This window comes from Chiloscyllium plagiosum, chromosome 17 (genome assembly GCF_004010195.1).
Source record: "Chiloscyllium plagiosum isolate BGI_BamShark_2017 chromosome 17, ASM401019v2, whole genome shotgun sequence".
NCBI classification, from domain to species: Eukaryota; Metazoa; Chordata; class Chondrichthyes; order Orectolobiformes; family Hemiscylliidae; genus Chiloscyllium; species Chiloscyllium plagiosum.
In genome coordinates this window covers 54,378,667-54,392,854 of record NC_057726.1, presented here as the reverse complement: position 1 = coordinate 54,392,854, position 14,188 = coordinate 54,378,667, and the positions used below count along the sequence as shown (strand labels likewise).

At 40.5% G+C, this 14,188-nt stretch overlaps 1 protein-coding gene across 2 annotated transcripts in view; it reads left to right on the top strand.

Moving 5' to 3' along the window:
* slc9a5 (solute carrier family 9 member A5) overlaps window positions 1-14,188 on the top strand; it is a 279,061-nt gene that overhangs the window by 51,504 nt on the left and 213,369 nt on the right. The window lies entirely within an intron of this gene.

The window sequence follows — 14,188 nt, the reverse complement described above, 5'->3', positions numbered from 1 at the left end:
TCTCTCTTTCTGTGCAAGGAAAAATATTTTGGTAAACTGGGTGGCTGAGGGCCCCCCTGGACTTTCAAATTGGTACAGATTAATTATGGAATGTATTCCCCTTGACTTCCTTACAAATATGGTGCACTGAAAGACCGGATTATTTCATAAAATATGGCAGCCCTTCTTGAATTATATAAATACAGATATTTCGGCTATCCTAACAAGGGCTTTTATTTAATTGAGATTACGAACCTGGTTGGTCCGGGGCCCCATGGAAGAGGAATCCCACACGAGTACGGGTTTTGTTACATTTGATGTTAACACATTCTGAGCATGTATCTCACTACCCAATTTCTGTGTTATCCGTTGGGTTTTTTTTCTTTCTCTTATTTGAATAATGTAAGAGACTTAAATATACACTCTGGTTAGTTGTAGGTTAGATTAATAGTTAGTTGAGTTTTGTTTTTTTTCTTTCTCGGTATTTTTCTTTTGTTAAATTTTGGTTATTATTTATTTAAGATTTAATTGTATATCAATGTTTGTACTTGAGAGTCTTGTTTATTTTTGTAAATTTGTAAAAATGCTAAATTTCTAATAAAAAATATCTATATAAAAAAAGTGCTCTACCCAGAATACGTAACCAGAATTCCATGACCACTAAGCCATAAAGCCTCCATTAAAATGAATCCCTGCGACTTTCATTAGTCGGCTCCCAAATCAAGAGCTAAAATGTTTCAAATGACCATTGATCAATGTGGATAATGTTTAGAAAACACAATCCAATGTCTTTGCTGCAGAAAGTATTGGTTTGAACAAATCTCAATCAATTAATGAAGCAGTGCACGTCGACTACTAATCCATTAATTTGATGCCGTGTTTTGAACAAACAATGTGTTGAAATGAGCAATAAATAAATAAATTGCTTAAAAATTGGCAAGAGAGTGCCCAGGATCTTGGATTTTAAAACTGATGTCACAGTGGACTGCACAACTGGAACAAAGTGGTTTCCTCTACATATTCACTCCTTTGCACAGAGTCTGATTGTATAGAAAAATAGGAAAAGGCCATTCAGCCCTTCGAACCTGCTCCACCTTTCAATATGATCCTGACTGACCAACCAACGCAGTCCCCTGTTCTGGCTTTCCCCTCTCTTCAAAGAAGAAAGTTCTTTGATCCCTTTAGCCCTAAGAACTATATCTAACTCCTCCTTGAAATCATTCAGCTTTTTGGCCTCAATTGCTTTCTGTAGCAGAGAATCTATACCAACCAGTTAACAGAGTATTGTAGGATGCATGCATATTGCAAACTTGGTTAAATTGTAGCTTAAAATCAAAAGGATCTATTGATTATCGCAACACCTAAGAAATCCTTTTGAATTAAAAAATCTTGTGTGTTCGAACATATCCCTTCAGGTGCTAATGCAGTCCAAGATGGCAGACACAAACTGGCAGGTCGACATTATAAAATAAATTTAAACTTTTCTCTTGTAATTCTAATGGATAGTCATATTGTACTGATTTTAAGCTCACTGGCATGGAATATAGAGAGGAGAAAATATTAACGTTATACGACTGAAATCTCAGAATATACATGGAGTTGAAAAAAATGTTTGGGGTGTATGATGGAAACTTGCCGTATGGATGACGCAAATGTATCAACCAAAATAGTTAGAAAAAAAGCTTGTTATGTCAGCCATGGAGCTAATTGCCCTGTTTATAAAAGTGAAGAATGATTGGTGTTGAGCTCCAGCAGTAGGGAGACCACAGCCTGGTGCTGACATCAAAATCGATGAAGCAGTTAAGGTAGTAGCAGTATTAACAACAGAATGTCTTCTATTTTTCAGTGATTTTGGGTTGATAATTGAGCATGTGGTACGGCACTGCCGTAAACATTTAGACAGTTGACCCTTTCCATTTCTAATATTTTAAAAATTTGATATTTGATATACCTCACCTAATTGAAAAATATATTTTCACTCTTGTCTTATGTGGAATTTCACAGATAATGCAAAATCGCTGTGAAAACCCTTCTGGCAGATAATGTAACAGATAAAATAATGGATTATCTGGTTCTGCTTGTCTCCTTCCCTCCCAGTAATTACACCATTTAAATAGAACAATTTTTCCCTTTTGAGGACAATCTGTTTATATATGCAGTCTTTGTTTACTTCAGAGATACTTTCCTCGAACAAGACTTCCTGGTCTGTCCAATTTACAATCCTTTTTGAGGAGTTGTTGTTCTGACCATTTGGGTGGAATTTAGGAGGACTTCCTGAAGCTCCGGTTACATCCACAATGACAGGATGGACCTTTTTTTCATACTGAGATTAGTTCGTGTGTAGCATGGCTCAATGATTCAATGAAAACTGGTGGGAAGCATCCCCTTATGTCTGGGAGATGCGAGAGGATCAAGTTCTTAATTAGCAATGGGAACCCAGCTACCAGGAACCCCTCCCCCACCCAACCAGCTCCACTGGGTTCATTTAATCCCTCAAATGGAGGGCACATAGGTCTTCATCCACCTGGCCCCTCCTCCAGCCTCAAAAGCCAGCAGCTGATCAAGTGTTTTTTTTAGGGGCAGGCAGTGGCGTAGTGGCAATGTCACTGGACCGATAATTCAATGTCCTGGGTCACGAGTTCAAATCTCACCATGGTAGATCGTCAAATTTAAATTCGATAAAGTCTGGAATTGAAATAATAAGCTTATGTCGTGGCAACCATCTCAGCATTGTAGGTCATCAAGAAAACCCGCCTGGTTCTCTCATGTCCTTTTGTCCTCACCTGGTGTGGTCTACATGTGAAGTCAGGCCAACAGCAATGTGGTTGACTCTCAACTGTGCTCTGAAATGGAGGACAGCCAATTAATTCAAAAGCAACTAGGGGTGGGCAATAAATGCTTGTGGTGCATCCCATGCAGAATAAATATTGTACTCTTTACAGAATAAGGACCACTGGAAACCCCCACAGGAATACGTGGCCATGTACCATCGGGGCATACAGAAAAGATTACCGATGTACCCTCCAGAGTTGAGTAAATAGAATGAAATAAGGGTTCCAGAAGAGGGGGGGGGGGGGCAACTTCGATGAGGGTTTTGGGCTGTGGTGTTGGTCAATAGAAAGAACAGGGTTTGAGGTGTCAAGATGCTTCAACGCTGGGTTCCGTAGTTGGGTACAAAGTGTGTGAGAAAGAGAGACCTCTCCCCCTTCAGAACATAGACCATAGAATATTACAGCGCAGTACAAGCCCTTTAGCCCTCAATGTTGCACCAACCTGTGAAACCAATTTAAAGCCCATCTAACTTACACTATTCCATTATCATCCATATGTTTATCCAGTGACCAGTGAAATGTCCTTAATATTGGTGAGTCCACTACCATTGCAGGAAGGGCATTCCACACCCTTATTACTATCTGAGTAAAGTACCTACCTCTGACATCTATCCTATAACTATCATCCCTCAATTTAAAACTATGTCCCTTGCTGCTAGCCATCACCATCTGAGGAAAAAGACTCTTACTGTCCATCCTATCTAATCCTCTGATTATCTTGCATGCCTCTATTAAGTCACCTCTTAACCTTCTTCTCTCTCATGAAAACAGCCTCAAGTCCCTCAGCCCTTCCTCATAAGACCTCCCCTCCATACCAGGCAACATCCTGGTAAATCTCCTCTGAACCCTTTCCAATGCTTCCACATCCTTCCTATAATGTGGTGTCCAGAACTGTACACAGTACTCCAAGTGCAGCCACACCAGAGTTTTCTATAGCTGCAACATGACCTCATGGTTCCAAAACTCAATCCCTCTAACAATTAAAGCTAACACACTGTATGCCTTCTTAACAACCCTATTAACCTGGGGGGGCAACTTTCAGGGATCTATGCACATGAACACTAAGATCTCTCTGCTCATCCACACTACCAAGAATCTTACCATTAGCCCAGTACTCTTGTTGCTCCTTTCAAAGTGAATCACCTTACTCTTTTCCTCACTCCGTTTGCTACCTCTCAGCCCAGCTCTGCAGCCTATCTATGTCCCTCTATAACCTGCAACTGTCCACTTTCCGTACTGTCCGTACTTTCCGTACTGTCCACAACTCCACCGACTTTGGTGTCATCCACAAATTTACTAATCCATCCTTTTATGCCCTCGTCAGAAGGCACAGCTAAACGCAGGTTAGTTTGATGGAAAGTCCTGCTCGCTATTGGTAAAATTCCAATCTCTACTTAAAGGCCTCAATTGATCTTCAGATTATCCTGGAGTCCTTATGTCCTGTCTGAACTCTTCTCCAGTATTAACCTCTGCCCCTCGTCCTCCTTTGCATCTCTCTATACTCAAAAATCCCTCTTCCCATGCATTAACTACTAAAGTTATACTTCATCACTTACAGTTGATGCCACCTTGGTCACTTGACTTCCTTATCGACGATAATCTGACATTTGTAACCAGATGCCATAATCCTGGTAAAACTGGACAAGTCAGAACCCAAAGTGGAACCTGGTTTGATCAAATGTTTTTTGTTGTAATTTGGTTACCATGGAGGTCAGTGACTGAACATGTTCACCAAAACCACCAATGTACTTTTAACGAAAGCACACAATGTTTTACACATCAGGGAAGAAACGTTACTATGTAATATCAAGACAATTTGACAAATGCAAAATGGAAAAATATAGGAATGACATTCCACTGGGGTTGAGCATTATAAGGGATATTGCTGGGAAAATAGTTTGAATTCTTTTCTTTTTGCTCTTTCCAAATGTTCCCTAACCTCGCTCCTCTGTGCCATGGTGTGTTGACCTTGAACGATCTGTATTCTATTTGCATATTTACTTGATCCATATCTGATTAATTGTTTCATCCATTTGCTGCACATTTAGCTTCATCTCCAGCAATGGATTTCCCATCAATATGCATTATCAGTCATAGAAAATGGGAATTAGGAGCAGGAGTAGGGAATTCAGTCCCTGGAACCTGATCCACCATTTCATAGGATTATGGCTAATTTCATCTCAGCCACAGCTCCACTTTCCTGCCCACTCTCCATAACCCTTCAACCCATTTTTAATTGAGAATTTATCCATCCCCTCCTTAAACTTACTCAACATCCTGGCATCCACCATCCTCTGAGGTAGTGAATTCCATAGATTCATGACTCTTTGAGAGAAGTAATTCCTCATCTCTGTTTTAAATCAGAGAGTATAGGCCTAAACTGCTCAATCTCTCTTCATAAGATAAACCCTTCATCTCTGAAATCAATCGAGTGAACCTCCTCTGAACTCCTTCCAAAACAACTTCAGTCCTCCTCAAATAAGGGGATCAAAACTGTTAGCCAAACTCCAGGTGTGGTCACATTAATGCCTTGTACAGTTTTAGGAACACTTCCCTGCTTGTATACTCTATCCATTAGCAATAGATGCCAAAATTCCATTTGTCTTCCTTATTACTTGCTGTACCTGCATTCTAGTTTTCTGTGATTCATGCACAAGGACACTCCGTTCCCTATGCACAGAAAGACTCTGAAAGTTCTCTCCAATTGAATAATAAGTTGCTCTTCTCTTCCTCTGACCAACATGGAGAATCTCACAATTATCTACCTTAAACGTCATCCTTAAACGTCATCTGATAAGTTTGGTTTATTCACTTAACTTATCCATATTCATTTGTGAGTTTCTTATTTCTTCATTGCAACTTACTTTCCCACCTATTTTAATGCCATCTACAAATTTAGCTATAGTAATTTATAAAGTCATGAATATACATTGTAAGCAGTTAGAGCATGAGGACTGAATCCTATGCATGCCACTAAATACAGCTTACCAACCAGTAAAAGATCTAATTTTCCCTAACTGTCTGCTTTCTGTCAGTTGGCCAATCCTGTACCCATGCTTTTATATTGCTCCAACCCAGCAATAGCATTAGTATTTGGGTTTCTTTGTGATTTAACCTTTCATGTGGCACTTTCTCAATGCCTTCTAGAAATCTAGATATACTACATCTACAGGATCTTCATTATCCACAGTGCTTGTTAGATCTTCAAAGAATTCAAGCAAATTAGTCAAACATGATTTCCCATTCATAAAACTGAGCTAACTTTGATGGATTGTGTTTTGACTTTCCAACTGACCTATTATTACTTCCTTAATAATGAATTCTAACAGTTTCCCAATGACCCATGTTAAACTAACTGTCTGTAGTTTCCTACTTTCTGCCTCTCTTCTCCCTTTCTGAATAAAACCATGATATTAACATTTTCCACTGGAACCTTTCCTGCATCCAGACAGTTTTGGAATATTATCCCCAATGATATCTTTACCGCAGCTTCCTTTAAGACCGATGGATGTAGGTCGTCAGACCTTCAGTACCAATAGTTGCTCAGGATTAGCCCACAGTTCTTTGGAATTCTTATAAAAACCCCAGCCAGCATTTTCATCTTCACCCATTCTCCCTCTTTCTCTTCTAATCTCCTTATCTCACCTCAGACTTATGTGCTTCAACCTCAGCCCCTCCATTCCCTATCTTTCCTCTGTTCAATTTTCCCCTCTCTATTTCTGTCTCTCTCTCTCTCTCTCTCTCTCTCTCTCTCTATCCGCCACTCTCTTCACCTTCAGGAGAAAGGAAATGATGACTTTCTCCATGATATGAGTGAATTGAACCTTATAGAAAGGTTTCATATCAGTGAGGCTTTGAGAATCAAGGGTAGAACGGGAGAATGAAAAATGATACAGTTAGACCCTTCGAAAGGATTCAGTTCCATGTGAAAGATTTCTAATTAAAATAAAAAGCACAGGCATCTGAAATATGACATAGTGATGAATAAGCAATTAGGTTTAAAAAATGGGAAACCGAGATTGTTTCTAAATGCAAGGTCAGACGTGAATGAATGACTGAGTCTGAAAGGGGCCCATAGAAACAACCTTTTGTATTTATATAATACTTTTCATGCAATAAATCCTACCAAGAAACTTCAGGAGTCATTATAAAGTAAAATATGATTGAATCACATCTGAAGATATTTGGTCAGGTGACCAAAGCTTGTTTAAAGAGGTAGGTTTTAGGGCTGTTTTAAAGAAGAAAATTGAGGTGAGGAGGATTCCAAGAATTACGCTACAATTAATACTGATAAGAGTTTGATCTGCTTGCGCTACAGTTGACAAGACCGGCTTACACCTGTTGGAAGATAAAATGAGGGGATCAAAGGTGGCCAGCTCCCTTTGTACCAGAGCTTACGTCTTTCCATGGATTGGTAAATTATTATGGAAAGTAACTAAGCTTCCATACAGGAACCCTTAGATCTGCTATTGAAAAAGTGTCAGTCTTGTAGACAAGATGTAGACATTTCTTTAGGAAATTGGGGAAGCAGCTGTCATCATCTAAGGTGTTGGCACACTGTGATCCTGTGCAAGATTTTGTGCTAACATGCGATACCTCCCCATATGGTATTGGGGTAGTGTTGGCTCACAGATGGCCCAGTGGAGAGGAAGACCCAATAGCGTATGTTTCCTGGACTTTGACTGATGCAGAGCGCAAATACACCCAGATAGAGAAGGAAGATTTGGCGGTCATCTTTGGTGTGAGAATGTTCTGCCAATACCTTTATAGATGTAATTTCGTAATAGTAACTGATCACAAACCCCTGCTCGGGCTTTTCAAAGAGAACATGGCCATGCCAACCGTAGCTTCAGGTCAAATTCAGTCGTGGACTGTCATTCTAAGTGCAAACAATTACAAGTTGGTACACTGTCTGGGAGGCCATGTAGCAAATGTGAATGCCTTGAGCTGCCTCCCATTGGCAGACACACCACTGCTGGAAATGTGTTGCTGGAAAAGCGCAGCAGGTCAGGCAGCATCCAGGGAAGGGCTTATGCCCAAAACGTCGATTCTCCTGTTCCCTGGATGCTGCCTGACCTGCTGTGCTTTTCCAGCAACACATTTCCAGCTCTGATCTCCAGCATCTGCAGACCTCACTTTCTCCTCAAAGACACACCACTGCTGCCACTGGAAGCATGTGCTCTGTTTTTAAACTTTCTGGGCACCCTTCCGGTCACCGCTGACAATATCAGACTGTGGATACAAAAAGATCCAGTCGTGGGAAAAGTAAAACTTGTGGTGATATGGGAAATAAAAGGGCCATTGCAACCAGAATAGAAATCTTACTGGAGTAAAACATACTGGCCCTTCAGAACATCCAGCCAGGCCATTGGAAAAACTGTGGGTTCTCCCCCCTCCATCCAGCATTGAAGAAGCCCCTTGAGTCTGAGATGGACATGATGGATACAGCAGCATTGATGCCTTTTCCTCCTGAAGAAGAAAATGAATTTCTTCCGAGATTCTCCGGGCTTAAGAAGTGGGCTCCAGTCTGGTACATGCCATCCATGTCCTAGGTTGGATTGGTGGAACTGGACCCGGAGTGAAAATGCCCACGGGTGAATAAATGAAAAAGAATGTTGGTAGAGAACAACATAAATAGGAAGTGATCAGAGATGGCCACATCGATACAATAAGATTTGCGAGACCACATAAGATGGCAAGACCACTGGGTGACTCTGGGTCAGAAGAGATTAACAGAGGCTAAGAGCACAGTGAACACAGATCAGAGAGAGTATAGCCAATTGAGGCAGAGGTTGAACTCATTCAATCTGAGAATCTGTTTGGTGCAGAGATTGAGGGAGTAAAATAAAGAAGGTATCTTTGTGTGAAAATTGACATGACAGTCAAATGGAGGGTAAAGCACCAAACATTTAACTGAGAGGTGAGGGAACTGGAACAGGCCGAGCTGGTCAAAGGCAAAGCAGGTGCCAGAAAAGTCAATAGTATAATTCAGTTTATAAGATGGGTGGCATGGTGGATCAGTGGTTAGCACCGCTGCCTCACAGCGCCAGGGTCCCAGGTTCAATTCTAGCCTTGGGTGACTGTCTGTGTGGAGTTTGCACGTTCTCCCTGTGTCTGCATGGGTTTCCTCCTGCAGTCCAAAGATGTGCCGGTCAGGTGAATTGGCCATGCTAAATTGCCCAGAGTGTTAGGTGCATTTGTCAGAGGGAAATGTGCCTGGGTGGGTTACTCTTCGGAGGGTCGGTGTGAACTTGTTAGGCCGAAAGGCCTGTTTCCACACTGTAGGGAATCGAATCTAATCATGACCCCATTTATTTGGCCTCAAAAATCATGTTCGGGTCTAAACTCGGCATATAAGACAGGCTATGCTCGTAATTAGGAGTCAATCTCAATTTCTCACCTCAGAGACCGAGCTGAAAGTTGGTTCCTGGGTTCAAGCAGGAGAAGTGGGCAAATGGCCAAGGAAATGGGGCAGCTTAATACTGTACTGCGCATGCATAGAGAACGACATGAAGAATAAAGTTGTTTTGTGAACTTTGTGAACTCATCAGATACTGAGCTGTAGTGAACAAATTTGACGTCCGTGGAAAAACTGGTCCGAATACAAGAAGGGATCCAACATGAAGAAGCTTTACAAGACCAAATGCACCATATAAGCAAATCACACATAGTCTATACCCGTATGGTAGACCATGACTTCCAAATTAACGCTACCTCAAGAAACCCTTCCAAAAATGTTTTCCAACCTGATCTTGAGAATCATGTCTGGAGTGTGTCATCAAAATGGTCACATAACAGCAAAAACATGAGCATTCATTACGCCACATGAACCAAACACCCATAAATTCGGATAAACTCAAATCTTTGACATGAGTTGTAGTGAAAAATATGAGACTTGAGGAAGTCAGATTCACTGTAGGACTAGTCTGTGTGGCAAACAGAATGAAATGAAAGCTTATGGTAATTTTCAAATGTAGAGTCATGCTAAAAATCAAATTATCTGCAGGAATATTTGTGGATGTTCATGAGAATGCTTGGATGGATAAGGACGGAGTGGCGTTGTGGGTTGATATTGTGTGGAATAGCGTTCACAATGGCCTGTGCAGAGAATGCCGGTTATTCGTGTGAGACATGCTCAGATCCCATGAAGTGATGAGATTAAGAAATACCCAGAAGGAAATAACTCCCACATTTCAGTTATGCCAATGGTTTTAATGTCGATAGTTGAACAATTGGATGTGAGCCTCTTAAGACATTTAAGGATGACATTGGCACTGAATGGATTGGGTGGTTAGTTGGCAGAAACAAAGCTTCACAAACATTGGAAACATGTCTCCAGCCCTGCTCGATATGTTTCCCTTCAAACCCTGTGATGCTCTTTGTGCACAAACTGTCATCAGATCATTCAAATATTCAGAATAATCAATTCACTGAAGATGATTTGTAGTGGAGAGATGAGCTTGAAATTGGAAGTTACCAAAATCTGCTACAGACTGGGATCTTTACAATGATGCCATGGCCAAGGTGTGTCTGAATGAACTCTGTTTGCATTGGATGCTAAAAACAGTGAATTAGACAGCTTTTAAAATGCTTAGGTTGTGCTAAATGGTATCCTTGTAGAACTCATTCATTCAATAAAACTTTTCACTTTGATTTAATTTGAAACTTTGGTGTTAATTTTGTTGAAACTTCCAAATGGGGACCAGCTCTACTAGTTCATATTTCATACTTGACGTGTAAGTCAACCTCCAACTTTGAATGTTCTGAGGAAGGGTCACTCAACCTGAAATGTTAACTCTGATTTCTCCCCACAGCTGCTGTCAGACCTGCTGAGCTTTTCCAGCCATTTCAGTTTTTGCTCCAGCTTTGGAAAACATTTTTGGAAGGGTTTCTTGAGGTAGCGTTAATTTGGAAGTCATGGTCTACCATACGGGTATAGACTATGTGTGATTTGCTTATATGCCACCATACTACAGTGATCTGGGTGAGGCAAGTGGCAAAAGGTATAACCAAAAAAAGAGTTTTGATTTGGCTTTCTCTTAGGGCCAAGATGTTATTGCAATCAGGAACTTAGAGCACAAGTAAATAAATGTTGTGGAGGAAGCCTCTGAAAGGGATGGTGAGAGCTGGACCACTAGCAGCACTTGGAAGGACAGGGAGGACATTAAAAATATTCTGCCTGATCTGATGCTTGGAGCTGTAATCTGGGGAGTAGGTGAGATCAGCAATGTTCAGGCAGTGTTGTTTAAAACAAAATGCAACAATCAAGATGTTACCTTGTTGAATGTATCATTCAGTGACAGAACGCTGTGGTCAGGATGGGTTAACTTCCCAGATGTCCAGGAGGAAATCATGACAAAAAGCTAAAAACTGCTGAAGTAGCAAATAATGGCAGTAAGAAAACAAGCGCGAATTGAAAACATGCAGATCCTCAATAACCTTGAAGAGAGCTTCATACATGATCGGGGAGATTGCAAATACTGCAAAAGTTATCTATGTAAAAACAGAGATTTGAGGGACAATGTGGCTGAATATGTATATTTATAATGAGTTATAGACTTGAAGAGAGATATGGAGACAGGGTTAACAATTGAGCACATTACGATACAAGCAGGTGCTGAGGATAAATTAGCTCCCTACTTTTGAACTTCCCCTTGATTGGTCACAACAAATAATTTTATTTCTTTTTAACACATAATTATAAGACACTTCCATAAAATGTGTGCTTGTTGAAATTAAGGAGGAGATTATAAGATTTTATTGAGAAAAAGAAAGAGGAATTGTATTACTCTCTAACTCTGAGAAAGTGAATTAAAGACATCAAACACAGGTATGAGTCTTAAAAAAAGGCCTTACTGAATTGTTATGTTTTTAATCTGAGATCACCGTTGTTTTAATTGTTGACTGATATCCTAGGTGGTAACCATGTTTGTAGGTATCTTTTACTTATCCAATTTGGTTTATCCAATTTACTTTCTCACTGGCGCTGTCCTCTACGATGAAGAGAGAAAGAAGGAGAGGAGATGTTGTGTTTCATGTTGTATTTCAGCTCTCATTACTACAAATTCATTTTTCTTTCTCTTTCTTCTGCTGCTCAAAACAGCTATTGAAACATGGTTCTTTGTATATTTCTAAGTCCAGCTTCTTTATCTTTCGAAGTTGAACAGTTACAACTGTTGATCTCTGCTACATGCACTTATCTTATAGGTGTGAATTAAAGAAGGTAATAAAGTTTGTCAACAGTTGCCTGGTTTCAAGTCTAAATGAAATATAATTTCAGTGCAGATGGCTTCATTAATTCCATGTGAAGGGAAGTCCCGGAAACCGATCTATGTGCAGGTGATCATGACAGTGATTTCATATCCGTGTTTGTCCTTTAAAATAACATGGCCATTTGATTTGAATGAGGGGAACAAAGCTAATGGAGCTAGATGTCAGCAAGATGGTTCGGAAAGTATGTTGTGAAGAGTTGATGAAGGAGGTTTCAGACCAATGTAGGTAGATTGGGTGAGTGGGCACGAATCTTGCAGATAAAATATAATGTGGGAAAAAAAATTGCAATGTTCACTTTGGCAAGAAAAATAAAAACATAAGCAGAGTGCTAGTTAAATGGCGAAATAGGCCGAATGGCCTCTTTCCACGCTGTAGGGATTCTAAGATTCAAGGGGTGCATTGTCTCCTCTAGCTTCTACTTTGTATGTTTGCATTAATTCCCGAAGCCTTACTCCGCTTAGTTACAGCAGTAGAATGTTTCTTTAATCAGTTTCCAGCTTGTTGCCTCTTTGAACAATATACATTATTGATTTTTAAAAGAGCATTGAAATCTGTGAAGAACAAAGTTGAGGTGAATACATAACCTTCAGCATGCAGTTTAGCCCTTGGTTTTGGTTGCTGCTGTTCTGGCTTATTGTTCTTTCAAGTAATCAAATAATGACTCATCACTCTTCCAATATCAGAGCTACATTTCACTGGAACTTGTAAATCACAGATCTGAGGATGTGAAGAAAGTGCAATCAAATGTTGTGTGAAGGACACTACAAAATTGAGAGTCCACAAAGTCATTTTGAAAATAACTTTAAGGACTTCAAATTCAGATTCGATATATGATAGTTAAACATCTGTCATCCTGTTTTCAATTATTTCTGCCTCTGCATAGAATTGAAATTATAGCCTGATAGTAGCAAAGAGACACTCTCTGCTTAAATAGCTCATTACAAGGCTAATTGTGTAGCCATAGGTGTTTTGAGAGGTGCAACGATGCAGTGATTTTTAGTGTAACCCAGTAAATCAGATTGTTGCTGGAGTGTAGCGATATTGACAGATCATCTTGAGTCTCTGTTTACTTGTAAGTCAGTGAAAAGCCCTGATGTGATGACAGCACATTGCATCAATCTGAAAGCTGGAAGTTACCGTGAACTATTTGCTGTGAAACGTCATTACATACCTGAAAATAATAATCGGTTGTGTGTAAAATTTGTCTCCGATCGTTTGGCTAAAAATAACTCCTTACATTTCCATACACCTCAATTCGTTACTTGTTAAAGCAGTATTTGTGATTTCTTCATTAAAATAGAATTTGCGTGATATTTTCCAAAGGCTTAGCCTTTCTTTTCTTTCTCTTCCCCTGGCTCTCCCTCTCCACCCAAGCACCATTGAAAGGATAGGGCCAACCTCTGCTGAACTGTGAGGTTTTGGGGAGATTCCCTGAACTGGCAACACCGCTTGATGAAGGAATGGGCTTGGCTCCATGCCTCTATGGGATATTGGTGGGAGCTGCACGTTCATGGATCATTAGATTCATAGAACATAGAACAATACAGCACAGAACAGGCCCTTCGGCCCACGATGGTGTGCCGAACATTTGACCTAGCTTAAGCACCCATCCATGTACCTAACCAATTGCCGCTTAAAGGTCACCAAAGATTCTGACTCTACCACTCCCACAGGCAGCGCATTCCATGCCCCCACCACTCTCTGGGTAAAGAACCCACCCCTGACATCTCCCCTATACCTTCCACCCTTCACCATAAATTTATGTCCCCTTGTAACACTCGGTTGTGCCCGGGGAAAAAGTTTCTGACTGTCTACTCTACCTATTCCTCTGATCATCTTATAAACCTCTATCAAGTCACCCCTCATCCTTCGCCGTTCCAACGAGAAAAGGCCGAGAACTCTCAACCGATCCTCGTACGACTTCCTCTCCATTCCAGGCAACATCCTGGTAAATCTTCTCTGCAACCTCTCCAAAGCTCCCACATCTTTCCTAAAGTGAGGCGACCAGAACTGCACACAGTACTCCAAATGCGGCCTAACCAAAGTCCTGTACAGTTGCAACATCACTTCACGACTCTTGAATTCAATCCCTCTACTAATGAACG